Source organism: Nannospalax galili, unplaced genomic scaffold, assembly GCF_000622305.1.
Source record: "Nannospalax galili isolate Female #2095 unplaced genomic scaffold, S.galili_v1.0 scaffold189, whole genome shotgun sequence".
Classification (NCBI taxonomy): domain Eukaryota; kingdom Metazoa; phylum Chordata; class Mammalia; order Rodentia; family Spalacidae; genus Nannospalax; species Nannospalax galili.
Genome location: NW_008360331.1, coordinates 4,661,471 through 4,672,595, shown reverse-complemented (window position 1 = coordinate 4,672,595; position 11,125 = coordinate 4,661,471).

The following is an 11,125-nucleotide window of genomic DNA, read 5'->3' as shown; positions in this document are numbered from 1 at the left end:
TGCCTGTGGATGGTTAAATGTTTCTTGAGGCGAGCACATAGTTTCAGAGATTTTGTGATCCTCTTCATCTTGGAAAGAAAATCATTTTCAAATGTAAGGAAGGCAGAAGAGTTTAAAACACTGGGAGCAGTGAAACCAGAGGGTAACGCATGCTACAGTGTTATACACAATCGAAAAGTGATGGAGAGAATGAGGAAGAACGGGGAATGAATAGCCCTGGAGACTTTTCTGACTTGAACAGTGATAGGGTCATTTGGAGAATGCTGGAAGGAAATTAGGCTTAAAAAACAAACAAACAAACAAACCAATAGTTGGGGGCTGGAGAGACGGCTCAGCAGTTAAGTGCACTGGCTGCTCTTACAGAGGACCCTGGTTCAGTTTCCAGCACCCACATGGCAGCTAACAACCATCCATAACTCCAGTTCCAGGGAATCTGACACCCTCCTCTGGCCTCCTTAGGAATTGCATGCACCTGATGCACTTACACACATGCAGGCAAAATGCTCATACAAGTGAAATAAAAATAAAAATAGTTTGGTTTTGAGTATGTGGAATCTTGGCTTCTAAGCAGTAACATGAAAATCAAGAGTATACATATGTACTTTGAGCCAATATAAGAGGTATGTGTGGGTCAATGCCTATCATATCTGAATCAGGAAAGTACCAAATGGAAGAAGTTATCTGGAGCAAAGCTTGAGAGTGCATTTCCTCTTAAGTCAGAGTGCGTGTGCCAAGTGAGTGTGGCCCCAATGACTTCAGATCTTAGGTTCACTAAGAGCAGGCAGAGATCTGAGTATGTGTGAAATCTGGTTTGTAAATATTGACAACTCTGCTTTTTAGAATATTGAGTGTCCTTTATACAAAATAGTATGAAGGTTTCTAAAGAAATTGAATAGAACTACCCTGTATCCAGTACTCCCTCTTCTGGACATAAATCCAGAGAAAATGCAATCACTGCCTCTGTTGCTAACACTCCTTCCTTGGGGGAGATGTAAACAACATCCTTCCTCCCTTGGTTCCAAGGACAAGCCAAGGTACCATTCCACCAATGTGCACTCTGGGAAACTGTTGAGTTTTTTTAGGCTTACAGAGCAGTTGGTAAGGGGGTACTTTCGGGAGTGTGGGTGTTTCCTTTTAAGGCCACACTGGAAAATCTTCACCCAACATGGATGCTGGCTTCCCTATAGTTGCATAAATAGCCCTTAAGCTTGTACAGTCTAGTCCTTTCCTGGGGCCATATGCAGGTAGGGATGAATTGCCCACCAGAGGTGGGAGGTGTGGATAGAGACTCAGGTGAGGGTCCTGTGACTCTCCATGCCCCTCCTATATGCGAGGGTGTCATCAGTGTACAAGCCTACCTGTGATGGTCTTTGACAAGCCAGCATAGCTGAGCTCAGAAAGATGGAATCTGTCTGACTCAGGACAGTCCAATACAATACTCCACCCTGTCCTCTAGCATTTATTCTTTCTCCCACCCTTTTCCATAAGTATTTAAGTCTTGGAGAGGGTGACATTGTGTCCAACTATTCTCCAACTCCAGCAAGAGATGGAGCCCTGGGGCTCACTCATCATCTGCTACTTGGAATGAGGTTGTTGGTGAACCTGTGGTATCCCTCCTGCTACAAAACACAAATGAATAGGAAGAGAATCAGAAACAGAAAAACATCCAAACGTACACTGGCTGCTGTAATAACCTATGGGTATAAACACAGATACTTGCAAGGCACCTTAGTAGGTGTATCACAACCATCCAACAAAACAATCCCAGGAGTTTCTCCACTGGTGCCTATGACTTCCACTGCCACTAGGGGTCAGCCTGGCCTGCAGTATCAGGCATATATTCCTCCCTCTAGAGCAGGCTTTAAATCGAATTAGAGATCTATTGGTTCTATACATGCTACTTGAACCACTATTGTACAGGCAGCAACCTCTTGCCTGGCATGTTCATAGTGCAGTATCATTAAGCAGGACTTGGGAGAATTCTCCCCCAGCAACCTGCATAGCACTTTCCTGCACTGTGAATGTCAGCCACCTGGTAGGGAGTTCCCAGCTTAGTCGAAGCTTGATTTCTTTCTTCCCTGTGCTCACATCATTTGGGATCTTAAGCAATAGGGTAGTTCTACCATGCAGCCATCATTAGTGGCAATAGCCTTTATCACTTGCCCCCCCCCCAGTCATCAGCTGATAGGGAGCTACCCATCCCTAGCACTGGGATTTTCATTTAACAACCATACATAGGGTGCCTTCTGTGCTTAAGGCTTTTAACTGCTGCTTTAGCAATCCATTCTTTTGATTAGCCCTGCCCCCGTGGGGATACAGGGAACATGGAAGTATCATTGCACCTGCTTATCCTCCACCTATGTTTGCACATCAGTGCTTGTGTAATGGGTGCCCTGTCACTATCAGTTCTCCTTGGGCACCTGTACATGACAGTAGGACAAGGTCCTTAATGGTAACTTTGCCTGGTGCTCATTTGCAGGGAAAGTTCTGCATAAGGCCCATGTCCATGTTCACACAAGTAAGAGCATATTTGCAACCTTTACTGGCTGGCAGGGCCCCTATATAATCTATCTGCCAGTTCCTTATGGGGCAGGCTGACTTATGCGAGTGTACCATCAGTGCATCCATCCACCAGGGCCAAAACTGGGATCTAGCCTCATAGGAATGGACAACGGAATGAATGTCAGAGTGTTTTACTGGAAGGCCAGCAGTTTTTACTTGTTTCCATGCTGTGCTGGCTCCCCTGTGGCCAGACTTTGTATGAATCCAGTGAACTGCCTGCGGGTAGAAGGCCCTCACCTTGGTAAGAGCATCAGCTTCCTGATTCCCTGGGGGACTCAGAAGGGGGGTAGGTTGCCACATGGTAAACCACCAGGGGCACCGCATCAGCTCCTGTTGTACCTTACTACCTTCCACATCTGCTGTCCCCACAGTGACCATCCCATCACCTGCCCGTTTTCTCTCTCCCATTGGGCCATCCATGAGGTTAGGCCTTTGAATACCGCCAAGTGTTAGTACAGATGGTCACTGGCCAAGGCTCTCGTGTTACTACTATCCATAGAGCTCTTAACTCAGCCCTGGCTTCTCTCTCCCCCTTTCCACCTACATAGCATTGTGCTGACAGCAATTGCTGCTCTAGAGCAGTGTTCTGGGTCTCTGAGCCTTTCCACAACTGAAACCAAAGCCTGATCTGAACTGACTGCTCTGGTTTTTGTTGCCATAGGCCCTACCCATAACCCTCAGGGCTCCTTGTAACTTCCAGGAAGAAGGGACATTGGGGTATTAAGGCACACAGCTGTTTAGCTTGTTCCACAAATATCTTAGCTTGCTCAAAAGTCTCTTGGGCCTTTCCATCCCAATCCCATGTAGCAACTCTTTTTATCAGATTATATAGGGGCAGTGTTTTTTATTCACTGGCACAGGCTGTTGCGAGATTTTTTTCAATAGCCCTGTCAAGTATGTCCTACCTGATCATACTCCAAAAAATTGTACTGCTGTGTCAGGCACTTGTACCTTGCATGGATTGATTTCCCATCCTCACTTCTTTAAGTGCTCCTGTTTATCCCCCAGATGGGCTTCCAAATCCTGGACATGAATTTCCCCTTTCCTTGTATTAAAGGTGAAACCTTTAATACATCTTCCCACACTTTTAGGTCTCTCCCTTCCTCATCGCTACCTGACTCCTCCCACAGGTTCCAGGTTTTGGAGTCCCAGGATGTGCCCTGTATTACTCATCTAATCTGGGCTCTCTTCCCTTTTTGACTCCCTAGCCATAAAAACGTCTGGCCAACCTCCATCTCTCCTCTTTTATCTAATTTACCAGCTAAATTGGAGGCTGATACTGAAGATGCCAGCCTGAGGAATTTCTTGCTGCAGTTACTCCCTTACCTCTGGGCTGCCACCTCAGTCTGGGACAGACCCCTTGTTACCCAGAGCAATGGCCAAACTACCTCCTCCTCACCCCTGACCCCTGCTGTGGGCTACACCCAGTAGTGTCTGCTCTAGACCTTTGTTCTCAAAGTATCTCCATACTCCTGAAGTGGATCCTGCCCATCAAGCAGGCATGCCGCTGCAAACCACCTCAGAGAAGACTGCCAGTGCCATCCCAGGATTTCCCCCACCAACATCCTCCACCTAGTTGGCCTTTCCTTACTTACACATCTTGCTACCCACCGCACTACCCACGCCCCTGCCGCTGCTCCCACTAGTCCTATGGAGATAACCTACCAAGTCAAAATTTCCTCTGCAAATACTCCCGTCACACAGCCTCCCTTCAGTTGTTGGTCTCCTTGCCCATATCAGGGACAACATCATTGCTCTTCCCAAGCTCATACTTGTTTCTGTTATTTATTAATTAATTACTTTGTTTATTTATTTGTATGAGTGTTTTGCCTGCACGACTGTAAGTGTACCTGTGTGTGCGAAACCTGCAGAGGCTATAAGAGGGTATCCGATTCCTTGAAACTGGAGTTATGGAAGGTTGTTAGCTGCCATGTGGTTACTGGGAACCTAACCTGGTCCTCTGCAAGAGCAGCCATCTCTCCTAACTATTGCATCACCTCTCCAGCCTGTCGTCCTTGGTTTTGCCACATCCTGCCAACTACAGCAAGTTTTGACACTCCTTCCCTGGGGGAGATGCAAACAACATTCACCTCTTCCCTCCTTGGTCCCAAGGACAAACCAAGGTACAGTTCCACCAAAGTGAACTCTGGGAAGCCAGTGAGTTTTTGGGGCTTACTTACAGAGCAGTGAATAAAGGGGGAACTTACAGGAGTGTGGATGCTCCCCACTAAAGTTTCACTGGAAAGTCTTCACCCATCCACAAATGATGGCTTCCCCATAGCTGCATAAATAGAGGCCCTCCTTTATACTCCCTCTAGTCCTTCCAGGAGACAACCTGCTCTTAGGGCTGAATTGCCCACCACAGGTTGGGAGGTGTGGGTGGGTGGATACTCAGGTGAGGATCCCTTGACTCTCCCCACCTGTTTCTTCTGTCTTAGGGCGTGGAGGGCATCAGTGGTCCACAAGCCAAGCTGGGATGATCTTTGGCAGCCTGTCTGACTCAGAGGGCAGTCCTGTACAGCACTCTTGTAGGTGTTTGTGCTGCCGTGTTCATAATAGCATTCACCATAACTGAGATTGGGAAGCAAATGTCATCAGATGAATGGATTAAGAAGCTGTTAAGTATACACAAGTATAAGATGTATACAAGCACACATCTTACTGGCCCTAAAAAAAAAGATCTTGCCATTTGTCTCAGTATGGATAATCTTGGAAAACATTATATTGTGAAATAAGCTAGGCACAGGAAAATATTGCATGGTCTCACTCATATGTAGAAAGTAATATTCAAGTATACAGAAGTAGAGGACACAACAGCAGTTACCATAAAGGGGGGGTACTGAGGGAGGGGAGGCAAATGTAGGTAAGAGGGTACAAAGTACTATACGTATAAGATGAACAAGTGCAGAGTTAATGTACAACTTGAGAACTGTAGGTCATAAAATTGTTCTGTATGTGATTTTCATATTAAAGAAGTAGATTTTAGCTGTTTTTACCACAAAGCAACAACAAAAATTGGTAATGTGATGATGGATATGTTAATTTGCTTCACCATAGCAACCTTTTTCCTGTCTCTGTGTAACCCATAGCATCATGTTGTATTCCTTAAATGTACACAATAAAATTTATGTAAAAATGGAAAAAATAGAGTTTATGTGAATAAATTAAAAATAAATATTGAGCAGCCTAAATACATCGTGTCTGTGGGCCACTTCTAGACACTTGGCAGCCAGTTTGTAAAGTTGTACAGCAGACTGTAGAGTGAGGAGAGGGTGACAGATAGAACCAGAATTTTAGGGCACAAAGCCTGACAATAAATGCAATTATGAGTTCCTCCATATGTTTGTCCACATTGGGCAGTCACTAAAATTGCATTGCTTTAAGTTTAGTTCTGATTTTGAGACTGAGAATTCTCTTCAGCAAGTTGGAGTGAGTAGGTAGAGGGGGCAGGTAGTACTTGTGAGTACTTGAATCTCAGACTGAGAAAACACAGAAGGAACAAAGTTTAAAGCATGACTTGAAACGTATCTAAAAAGAAGAACCAGCTTCTTAACTCTATTCATTTCACCCTACACTTTGATTTCAAAAATAGAGAAGAAAATTTAAAACATATCTCAAAGTACCTTATCCTCCCTAGTAATCTGTAAGTATTGAACTCTAAGAAGATGACAAGGGCAGAAGCGTTGTCTGTAAACCTCTTGAATATCCTCTTAAAGACAGATAGCATCAAGGGTGGCCTAACAGTAACAGTCCCAGATTGTCAGAACATAACTCAGCAAAAAGAGTCCCTAAGAGCTTCAAAATATGAGTAAATGGGAACAAGCCAACTAGGGGAGCCTCTGAATATAGGGAAATGGTGAGAAGACAGCAGTGTCTGAAGGCCCTGAGAATGGGAGGGCCCCAAACTGCCAAGACTTGCTGATTCCTGAAGAGAAACTGGCAAGGGGTTCCAGCAGACTCTTAAGTTCAGGGTGAGTGCAAAGGAGTGAACAAGAAGTTCTGAAGTTGTCAGAGAGATGGGAGATCCAGGAATTTGAAAAACCAACATATTGGCATACCATTCTGGGATAAACCCAACACTTCAGAATGAATGAAAAAATAATATAAAACATACCACAAAAAAGGATTATGGTTGAATTCCATCTAAAGATACTGTAATAAAAAACAGTGAAGCAGAAAAATGCATGAAAATTATAACGACATTTCAAAATAAATTTGGAGACATTTTATTTTATTTGCATTTTTTTGTTTTTTAAACATTTTATTTACTATTTTTATTTTATGTGTATGAGTGTTTTGCCTGCATATATGTAAGTGCACCCATGCTGTGCAATGTTGTCAGAGGTCAGAAGAGGGTTTCAGATCCCTTGGAATTGGAGTTATGGATGATTGTTAGTTACCGTGTAGGAGCTGGATCCTCTGGAAGAATAGCAAGTGTTCTTAACTGCTGAGCTGTCTCTCCAACACTTTGGAGACATTTAAAAATAATAGAAATATGAAAAGAAAACATAAAGCAGAAAATTAAGAAATAAAAGAAAATTGATAAAAAGGAAGTAACAGTTCAAAACTAAATAAGTACAAAAAGTGCACACATACAGATAACATACTGGAAGGCTTAGCCAGTGCAATACAATAAGAAAAGGAAAAAAGTATATATAACACGATTGTAAAAGAAAATCTCCTAAATCCTCATTGTACTCATAAGCAACTATAGAAAAATTTCAGGACAAAAAGTTAAAGTAGAAAAATCCAGTTGGATCTATGTACCACGTATGTACAAATCGATCTTGAAATTGAAAGTTAAAAACAATACCACATCTCAACCTGAAATAGCTATAAATCTAAAATTTTAGAGAGTCTGTATGAAGAATTCCAGATGATTGCTGAAAACTCATCTAAATAAAATCAGAGAAATGTGGTCATGGATTGGAAGCGCAGTATTGTAGGAGCACAGAGAAATACCCAAGGACACCCAGTGCTCATATTATGATTTTTATTATTATTCAAAAATAAAAGGAATCATTGGAGAAATAACTGATTCTAGGATTGGGAAAAAACACAAAAGATGAACTGATAGCTTATGAATACTGAAAAGAAAATATCAAAACCAAAACCCAACACATTGAGATGGGGATATGTCAAAGAAGCACAATGAAATTGAAAAAAAAAAAAAAAACTTTTTTGTGGGGATAGGGTGGATGTGTAGTGTAGGTGAATGTTCACATGTATGGGGGGTGCAGAGATCAATGCCAGTGTCTTCCTCAATCACTGCCCTGTTTTTTGAGACAGGGTCTCACACTGAACATAGAGTGCAACTATTGTCTAAACTAGCTGGCCAGCAAGCGGGCGGGCGGGGGGGACCCTCCTGTCTCCACCTCCCTAGAGCTGGATTACAGGCTCACACATCCATGTCTGACTTTTTATGTGGGTGTTGGGGATCTGACTACACTAACTCCCCAACTTACTGAAAGAACTTTGAATGGATAAAGATAAGCAATTATAGCAAGATTAAGTGAAGCAGTATTGGACTATGGCCCAAAGCATCAAGTAAATATCCATGGCTTCATACTGATGTAAATGATGAAGTAAATAAATGGGCAAGAGAAGATAACTTGTATGCAGAATTCTTTCTTTCTTTATTTTTATTTTATGTATGTAAAGTGTTTTGTTTGCATATATGTGTGATGTGTCATGCAATGCCCTTGGAAGCCAGAAGAGGGTATCAGGTCCCCTGGAATTGAAGATACAAATGGATGTTAGTCATCATGTGAGTGCTGGGAACTGAACCCAGATCTTCTGCACAAGCAGCCAGTGCTCTTAACTGCTGAGCCATCCCTCCAGCCCCACAGATGAATTCCTAATAATTTATGTTACTACACAGAAGAATTCTTAATAATTTTCCAGCAGTCCTTTCTTGAGGAGAATCATAACTCCCCATTCCTCAAGTGTGGATTGAACAGAGCACTTTCTTCCAGAGTCCAGAACAGACAATGAGAGGATAGTGAGAAGAACTCCAAATGGAGAGATCTGACAACATTCCAGCCAGGGAGTCACAGTCACCACAGAGATGAATACATCGACCATAACACCATATCACGTGAGGTGATGAAATGACACTTGGCCTGTATGGTCTTCCTCTCCTACTCTAGTAACTCAGTTAGTATTCCAAAGGAAGAACATTTCATAAAATACTAATCAGGATTCCTCAAAGCTGTCATAACCAAGAAGAGCCCAAGGAGATGTAACAGTTAAATGTAATGTGTCCTGGATGAGATCTTGGAACAAAGAAAACAGAATTAGTTTAAAATAAATTTAATCTGAATGAAATGTGACTTTTGTTCAACAAGGTACAAATATTGGTATATTAATATTAAATTTACCACACTAATGTAAGGACATTACCAATAGGGGTCACTGGGTACAGGCTATATGCTCCTCCGTGCATCTCTTTATTTTGATTTGATTTTCATTTTTGGCTTCGGAGCGGGCGTGCGGTCCGAGTGTCGTGCGCGCGTGGGAAAAGCCCCCAGTGACGCGGAGCGGAGAGTGGGAAACTGCGGGAAGATGTTGACCTAAATTCTCTAGTTTGTTTTTTTCTGGAAGCTGTTCTGTCACTATGGAACTTGGCTTGATTTAGAAATTAATGTGGTAATTTACAGCCACTCTGCCAGGCAGGAAGATTAAAAGAGGGAGAGAGAGTGTAAGGAGAGAGAGACCTCAGGAGTGACAGTCTTAAGAGGCACCAGCCCCTCTCCATTGTCTTCACATGGAATAGCCCAGGATGCTCCACTGGGCCTCTTCTTTAAGGGCACTAATTTCATTCATGTTATGAACCTAAAGATAACACAAATATTCAGACCCTAGCAAGTAGTGCACTCTATATTCTTCCCTATTAAAAATGATGGATGATGTTGAAATTAGACACAAATGCCCTTCAGTTCTATGGGATACAAACTTTGACATAAGGATCCTACTTGTGGTGTTGTTAGTACAGTTATTGCTCCAAACTGTCATCACAATATTACAATATGACTTCCCAATATTCCATTTTGCCATCACAGTCCTCATTGTGCCATCGCAGTGCTTGAATGTGCCAACACTATGGCCCCATGTACCATTATATTGCTCCAGTTTGCCACCCTGACTTCCTGAGTGCTGGGATTAAAGGCATGTACCACCATGCCTGACTCAAGGAAAATAGGCTTTTATACACAATGCTCCAGGGTGTCATCAAAATGCTCCAATGTACCATCACAATGCTCTAAATTTCCAACACTAATACCACGTGTGACATTATATTGCTCCAATATATCATGACATTGTTACAATTTGACCCCCAAACAGTAGCCTTGCTATTAGAAGGATACGCTCTCAAAGATGACGCAAAGGCACAGCAAGTCACTCTCCCTACCCTCTCTACCCATGCCCACTTCACCATATTGATACATAGTGATGGAACATTGGAGCACTGTGATGTCACCTTTGAACATTGTGAAGTCACACTGAATCACTGTGATATTAAAATGAAACACTGTGAAGTTATATTGTAACATTGTGTTGGCACCATAGTGCATTGTGATGGCACATGATGCGATAGAGTTTGAACACTGAAGCATTGTGATGCCACATTGGAGCACTGTGAAGTCATATGGGAGCATTGTGATCTCAGAGTGGAACATTGTGAAGTCATATTGTAACATTGTGATGGCACCATAGAGCATTTTGATTTCACATGGAACGATAGTGTTGGCACATTGAAGCATTGTGATGTCACATTGGAGCATTGTGAAGTCACAATGTAACATTGTGAATTCATATTGTAACAGTGTGATGGCACTACGGAGCATTGTGATGTCACATTTTAGAATTGTGATGTGACAAGGGAAGATTGTGAAGGCATATTGTAACATTGTGATGACATATTAGAGCAATGTAATGGTACTTGGGGAGATAGTGTTGGCACATTGGAGCATTGTGATGTCACATTGGAGCATTTTGAAGTCATATTGTAACATTGTGTTGTCCCATTGGAGTAAGTTATAGAACATACTAAATATGAGATGTGAATAAGATATAAAAAGAAAATACAGGTGCCTGTTCTAGCCTCCCTCTGGCATAGGGGCTGAGAACTAAGGGGACCTGAGAGCACCTGGATCCTACCCCCACATGATGATAAGAGTTATGCAATTTGGGAGTCTTTTAGATAGACCCACTGAAGGGGTACTCCAGTTGCCTCACCCTGCATCCCTGTTCAGCATGGAAGAAGCCAGAGCAATCTGCATTCTGATTCCCTACCAGCAATTTGGGAAACTTCTTCAGAGGATGGTGTGACAAGAATAGGAGATAAGGAATTGGCTAGGCGGTTAGGGTAAAAAAAAAAAACCCAAAGAAATGTCATAAGTTTCTTTGCTAAAAATCAAAATGTCCTTGGGCCTCTTAGCAACATACTCTCTTCCAAAGGCCAAAAATGTCAAAAGTATTTGGGAGCTCTTATTTAATCCTTAAAAGATTTTAGGGTTATCTCTTCAGAGGGGGGAGTGTTAGAGTATCAAAAGCCCCATGA